The sequence below is a fragment of the Chrysochloris asiatica genome, unplaced genomic scaffold, assembly GCF_000296735.1.
Source record: "Chrysochloris asiatica unplaced genomic scaffold, ChrAsi1.0 scaffold00071, whole genome shotgun sequence".
NCBI classification, from domain to species: domain Eukaryota; kingdom Metazoa; phylum Chordata; class Mammalia; order Afrosoricida; family Chrysochloridae; genus Chrysochloris; species Chrysochloris asiatica.
In genome coordinates, this window is record NW_006408589.1 from 9,213,982 (window position 1) to 9,221,560 (window position 7,579).

The following is a 7,579-nucleotide window of genomic DNA, read 5'->3' on the forward strand; positions in this document are numbered from 1 at the left end:
CAGTTCGAGCCGACCTTGCAGTCCAGTGCATTATCCCACGGCACTTATAAATGAGTAAAATGAACTGAGAGATATGGAGAGGCTTCTTTCCAGGTGGAGAAGCTGGGGTTCAAGCCAGTTTTGCTGAATTACAAAACCTGAATTTTTACCACTTCAACTTTTGGGGTTGGATCATACTGGAGACTTTTCCAGAAGCCATCAAAAATTGTTGTAGAATTGGTGAGGTGTCCTCACATCTGACCAACAGCATCAAGTTCTATGCAAGTGTCTGCTTTTTCAAAGCCTTCCCATATTAACTAGCTTTTTGAACCAGTCTATTAGTGACAACCCCCAGCCCATAGTCTTATTTATTGTATATCCAATTGCTTTCGCTTTAACACTGTAGAATGTGTTGTCTGATGCTGTGAGCTAGGAGAGGAAGGGCATAGGAGAACTCAGCTTTCAGTCCCCATGATGGCTGGTTATAAAATCATAAAAAGGATGTCTTCCTTTCTCAGAGTCTCAGTTCCTGATCTGCCCTCATGAAAGAGAGACTAGATCAGTGTTTCCTAAATTTTATCATTATTGTACCACCGCTATGATTCTTTCCCATAATTGTGTACCATCTGTATTATTATTTACATAATATATATATTTTTAAATATTATTTTAAATTACTTCATTTTAAAATTTAAATTTGCTTTAAAATCTTTATATCACCAATATGGATGGAATAAAACCTAAAGAGAATGAAAAAAGAGAAATCCAATGAAAATAAAACAATGTTTTAAAATCATCTAGATATTCTAACCTCCTGAAGACTTTGACCCTGTAGCTGGAGCTCCTTTTGTTAAATGAATGATTGTTAAGCTTTGATGTTGTTAGATGCTGTTGAAATGGCTCCAATTCATAGCGACCTTATGTACAATAGAAGGAAACACTACATGGTGGGTGACCATCCTCACAACAATTGCTATGTTAGAGCCTATTGTTGTAGCCACTGTCTCAATCCATCTCATTAAGGATCTTCCTCATTTTTGCTGACCCTCTACTTTAACAAACATGATGTCTTTCTCCAGAGATTTGTCCCTCCTGACAAATATGCCTGTAATAGTTAGGGTTCTGTGTCACATTGACTAGAACAGGACTTCCAGGGGTTTAGCATTTGTGATGTGCTTATTCCCATGGTGATGAAACCTAATGCAGGCAAAGTCAACTCAAATGATGATTGGCCTATGAGCAGCCAGTCAATTAAAGGGATGATCCCTTGCGGGTGTGGTCTGCTCCAGATATAATGGACTCTGCAATTGTAAGCCATTTCCTAGATAACAAACTTGGTTTTGCTTCTCTAGAAAACCCCACCTAAGATAATGTCCAAAATGTATGAAACAAAGTCTAGTCATCCTGACATCTAAAGAGCATTCTGGCTGTACTTCTTCCAAGACAGATTTGTTTGTTCTTCAGGCAGGCCATAGTACACTCAATATTCTTTGCCAACACCATAATTCAAATGTATTGATTCTTCCCCAGTCTTCCATATTCATTATCCTGCTTTACATGCATATGAATGGATTGAAAATATCATGGATTAGACCAGACACACTTTAGTCCTCAGTGACATCTTTGCTCTTTAACACTTTAAAGAGGTCTTTTGTAGCAGATTAATCTAATGTGGTTACGAATCGGGCTGCAAACCTTAAGGTCAGCGGTTCGAAACTACCAGCTGTTCCGCGGGAGAAAGATGAGGCTTTCTACTCCCGTAAAGATTTACACCCTCGGAAACCCTGTACAGGGTCGCTATGGGTCGGAACCGACTCGACAGCACATAACAACAACAACAACAATCTAATGCAACATGCCATTTGATTTCCTGACTGCTACTTCATGAGCGTTGGATTCAAGTAAGATAAAATCTGTGACAAATATTTTCTTTGTTTATCATAATGTTGTTTATTGGTCTAGTAGTAGGATTTTTGTTTTCTTTATGTTGAGGTATAACCCATATTGAAGGCATAATCTCATTTAATCTTCATCAATAAATGCTTCAAGTCCTCTGCTTTCATCAAGCAAAGTTGTGTCATCTGCAATGAAAGTTGTCAAGTGATTCTTGTTGTTACTGTTAAGTGATTCTTGTTTTTACTGTTAAATGTCTTCTAGTCAGTTTGGACTCATAGCAACCCTGTATAGGAGCAGCTGGTGAATTTGAACTGCCGACCTTGTGGTCCAGTACATTATCCCACAGTGCCACATCAAAGAAGTGCTAAAGACAGTTCAGCACACACAGACTTTCTTCTGGATATAATCAGAAGGATTGAAAGAAAGTTGGAAGGAGAATATTTTATTTAATTCCTGTGTTGCAAATACTAACATCTCTCACTAGTGGGGCATATCCTACACTTTGCAGAACTCCATGTTCCTTCCATTTCTGAGACTCCTCCATTCTGAACGTGCTTTATGTTCTTTCAGAACTCACCGCACTCCTGGAGAGAGCCTTCCTGAACTAACCCTACCTAATCCTGCAATTTCATAACAGTCTGTTAATTTCTCCCACACTTAACATGTTAACTTTCGATGCTTGCTAGAGTTAGATCTTGCATTGTCTTTTTGTTGTTGTTGTTGTTGTTAGAACAACTCAGCAAAATAAAATTCCGGTTTATTGTTGGACAACATTTTTTCACACATACGTCAAACAGGCCAAAAAAAAAACAAAAAACAAAACAAAACAGCAACTTCATAGACAAAAAAAAGAAAAAGAAACTTTATGTTTGGCCTTTTTTAACCATCTCATACAAACCAACTACTTACAGTACAGCTGAGTACATACACAAAAAAAAGTTACTGGAATGTTCGGAATAGGATTGTAATTTTTTGTTGTTGTTGTTGTTTTTGCTTTTTTTACAAGTTTTTTTTTTTTTCTCCTTTGAGATTCTAATGAACATGGTCACACCACAAGTAAAGTCAGAATTAGGACAGACAATGCTCCAAAGGCTGGTTCGGTCATCTGAGATCATTAAAACTGGCTGACCCCTAACAATATGTACAAAAATATAAAATGTAAATAAAAAATACAAACTAATTTTCCTTTTTAAAGTACTTTAAGATAAAAAGCAGGGCCTTAGAAGTTTTGGTTCTTTTTTCTCCCCTGTTGCAAATTTACGTTGTGGTTTTGGTTGGGTGGTGGTGAGCGCTTGCCATCTGCGGGTGGCGCTGCCCAAAGTGGGCGGGTGGGACTCTCTACTTGAAGGTGACCACGTTTAGATTCTGAGACAGGAAGTGGAGGGTGAATAGGTCACGGTGGACTTTTTAAATTTAACTTTTCCTTTTTTGCTGTCTAGTCATCCTCGTTGGTCTTCTGCTTCTTGGTGTCAACATCATCATCCTCATCATCTTCAGCTGCTTATTTGCCCGTAGCTGCCTCGGCCACCTCATCTTCATCTCCATCTTCTTCCTCACCATCACCTTCTTCCTCTTCCTCCTCCTCCCCACCTTCTTCCTCTTCCTCTTCCTCGTCTATCTCATTGTCAGCCTCCTGTTCCCCATTTTCCTGGTTAGCGTTCCCATCAGCGGGTGCGTCTCTTCCATTTTCTGTTTCCTCCACAACCTCCTTCTTCTCCTTTAAGTACTTGGTGGTGATCTCGGAACTGGTGTCCACAGCCGCATCTGAAATGATGGGGCACGCTGGTGATCCGATACAGAGGATGACAAAGAGTGCGAGTTCGGGGACTCTGGCGAGAGAGCTGCAGGAGTCTGCAGCAGTGGTGGAGGTGGCTGCGGGGAGCAGGGAGCCGGACTTGGAACAATGCAAAGATGGCTTTTCAGAACAACCAGTCTTGCAATTGTCTTTTGTCTGTTATGTGCACTGAGCATTTTTCAGGTAGCTCTCCAAGTGAGGGATGAGCAAGGGGTGCAAGATCAGGGAACAGACATTCTTTGAACATGTACTGTGTAGCATGAGATATGTTAACAGCTATAATCCTCTCATAACTCTCCAAGAGAGTGGTTATCACCCCAGTTATCTGGGAAATGAAGCTTGAGCTCAAACAGCATAGTCCTCTGCTCAGGAACGAAGGGTTAGGAAAGTACATAACCAGGATTCAGATCTTATTTGTGGGACCTGGGACCTTTGTTGTTGTTGTAGTTGTTGTTAAGTGCCATGGAGTTGGTCCCTACCCATAGTGACCCTGTAAAGGATTTCTGAGGCTTTAAATCTTTGCTGGAGCAGAAGGCCTCATCTTTCTCCAGTGGAGCTAGAAGCGCTGACATTGTGGTTCCCAGTCCAGTGCTTATCACATGGAGGCATTGCACTCCCCATCTATGGTGGTGGTGGTTATGTGCTGTGGAGTTGGTTCTGACTCATAGCGACCCTGTAGAGGGTTTTCGAGGCTGTAAATCTTTATGGGAGCAGAATGCCTCATCTTTCCTCCACGGAACAGCTTGTAGTTTCCAACTGCTGACCTTGAGGTTAGCAGCCCGATTCATAACCATTACGTTACCAGAGCTCCTTCTGTTGGGGCCTACAATTCTTCCCTCTGCACTGTGTTGAATCCCAGGTCAGGATACCATCTCTCTAAACATTGTTGTTAAGTGCCATCGAGTTGGTTCCGAATCATAGCGACCCTTTATAGAGTTTCCAACGAGCGGCTAGTGTGTTTGATCCGCTAACCTTGCGGTTTGAACAGAACTTATGGCTCAGTGCTTATCCTATAGCACCATACCAGGACTTCCTTGAAACATTAAACAAACACATTATTTTCCCCAAACATTTGGGATTTCACAGACCTCTGAACTTAAGCACACATGCAATAATAATGTGACCAAATAGAACATTAACTAAAGAGAGAGAGAGAGAGAGAGAGATACTGCGATCACTGTTTTATAAAAGCAAGAGTGATTTAACATCAGAAGGAAATATACTATTTCAGAACAAGACTAGTTCAACCAAATTCTTACTGGATACATTCTTATTCTCCCCTTTCTCTTTCTCCACACTGTTTTGATGCAAACTAATGAAAATATCACCTCAGTCCTGCCAAATTCCAGATGTGTATTTAGAAACCCTGGCAGGAGTCCTGGTGTAGCGCTGTAGGATAAGTACTGAACTGCTAACTGCAAAATTGACAGTTCAAACCCACTAGCCACTCCTTGGAAATGCTATACAGGGTCATTATGAGTCAAAACCTACTCGATGACACTTAATAACAAGTAGATAGCAAATGGATAAAATAAGGTGTCTTGGGGAGTTCAAGTGAAAAACATAGATGGATTAAGATAGTATCGAGATTGAGAATCTTGCAAACCATGTGATGATGGGGCCAGGCAGGGGAAAATGTGGTGTCATCCTTCTAAGTGCTCAGAACCTATTCCCAGGGTCATCAGGACTGACACTACCTTACATACCTGACTATTAGGATCCTACTCTAACGCACAGGACTCACCGAACTCAGGATGGAATCAGAAAACTTCCCATCCACTCAGAGTGCTGATTACTTCTTATAACTATATAATTATAATTCTTATAATTAAAACTACACTGACTTAGAAAAGACCATGCCTAAGCTTTATTTTTTTTAAAGTTTTTATTGTGAATTACATGGGGGAACATCAGTTTTGTACTCATCCTATCGTATTTATTTCATTGCAATGATTACAATCCCCTGCATGCTTCATCATTCAACAGTATTTGCTTCTATTCCTTCTGGTTGTTGTTCTTTTCTTTATTTTTTTGGATGTGCACCAAAACACTTAGGAGTACAAAGCCAAAGAGCACACCCTGCAAGCCTGCTCCTCTCCCCCCCACACTAGAACACAGCCTCTCTCCCTCTAGTAGTATAAAGTCCTCAGCTGCTCCATCTCTCCATCTCTGCCTCCATCTCTGGCATAGCCGCTTCTCTGGGTAGAGTCCCACACTCTGCTCCTGCTATTCTCTCTTAATAGTCCCAGGGTCCTCTGCTCAGGGACTGTAAGATCAACCACTCACCCCTTTATGCTACAAAACCTTTACCTTTACAGTTGCGACAATAGCGATTAGTCATGATAACAATTACTCACTATTGAATCATGAGAGTCTTGTCCCCATCTCCTTTAACCAGACCTGTCTTCTTCTTCTTGTTGTGTGCTGTGGTGTTGGTTCTGACTCATAGCAACCTTGTACAGGGTTTCCGAGGCTGCAAATCTTTTCCAGAGCAGAAAGCTTCCTCTTTCTCCCACGGAACAGCTGCTAGTTTCAAACTGCTGACCCTGAGGTTAACAGCCTGATTTGTAACCACTATGCTACCAGAGCTCCTGACCTGTCTAGACAGGATGAAAACCACTCAGTGTGGATTCTACCTTCCCCCCCACACTGGGAATCTAAACTCCCTCTTGAAAACTTGTAAGCCAGTCACTTAGTGCCTTTACAACCCATCTCCCCTCATTTTATGTAGCCAGTGTCTAAGTTGCCCATCCGTATCAACCCTGTGTACAGAGGGGATGGGAATGATCCTGGATGTAAAGATTCTTTCCCTCTTGGTTAGTATTTTAAACTATTACATCCATAAGTATAGGTCAAGCTCATCAGATTGTAACGATTTACACTTGTTTTCTTTAAAAAAAAATTTTTTTTTCCCCTCTTTTCCTTCCTTTAGTTGGGTTCTGAACATCCAGCCATTGACAATAGGTCCAATGGGCACTATCTGCAAGTTTGGGCATACTTGTTTATATCCCCTCACTTATATCAACTGGATGCTTCACTCTCAGCTCTAGCCCTCCATAGCCATGTCCTAGTCCATGGGCTCAGGAATCTCCAGGTCTCACCGTACCTCAGTCCAACCAGCTCTCACCATACTCCAGGTCGATGGGGGTCTATGTAACATGGTTGGACTCAGCGTACCTTTTCATTGCTGCTTTCCCCCCACTTCTTCTCACCAGTAGACCAACGTGGTCACCAACAAGCGTACATACCTGCTCATGATTCCCTTTGAGTTTCAGTCTTGGGAAGGGGTTTGTCCTGAAAATGCCTAAGCTTTTTAAAGGGAGTGCAGTGACCCTGTAGGATAAGAACAGGACTGTGGGTTGGAGGTTTCATCCCACCAGACCCTCCATGAGGGAAAGATGAGACTTTCTGCTCCTCCAAAGATTAACAACTTTGGAAACCTTATGCAGGGTTGCTATAGTTGGAACCAACTTTATGATACACAACAACAAGAAGCCTTTTTAAAGAAGGAGACTTAGATGGGGGGAGGATCAACTTTTTGTTTAAGTAAGTGTTATAAGAAGAAAACAGATCTAAATGTAGATTATGCTCCCATTTCCCCCTAAAATGTCATGGAACAATGGAGACTATTTTTTCTCTTAAAATAACTAGAGTTTTTTGCTTTTCTTCCATAAGAAAATACAATTGAAAAGCATACTTTACTTTTTAAGTCTTGAGATTGTTATAAATGAGACCCTTAAAAAAAAGATCTTTCTTCCTTAATAAGTTTGCAAATACAGCATGCTACTGGGAACCAACACAGGTTGCAATTGTTGAGTCTAATGTTAATCAAATAAATGAGATTAAAAAGCTGGTAAATTCTCTCGTGAAGAGAAAAGCTGTTACAGAACAAGGTGATTAAGCGTATTA

The 7,579-nt window shown here is 41.0% G+C and overlaps 1 pseudogene; it reads right to left on the reverse strand.

The window, feature by feature from the left end:
* Window positions 1-3,310: 3,310 nt before the first annotated feature.
* LOC102836336 lies at window positions 3,311-6,855 on the reverse strand (annotated as a pseudogene).
* Between the last annotated feature and the right edge of the window lie 724 nt (window positions 6,856-7,579).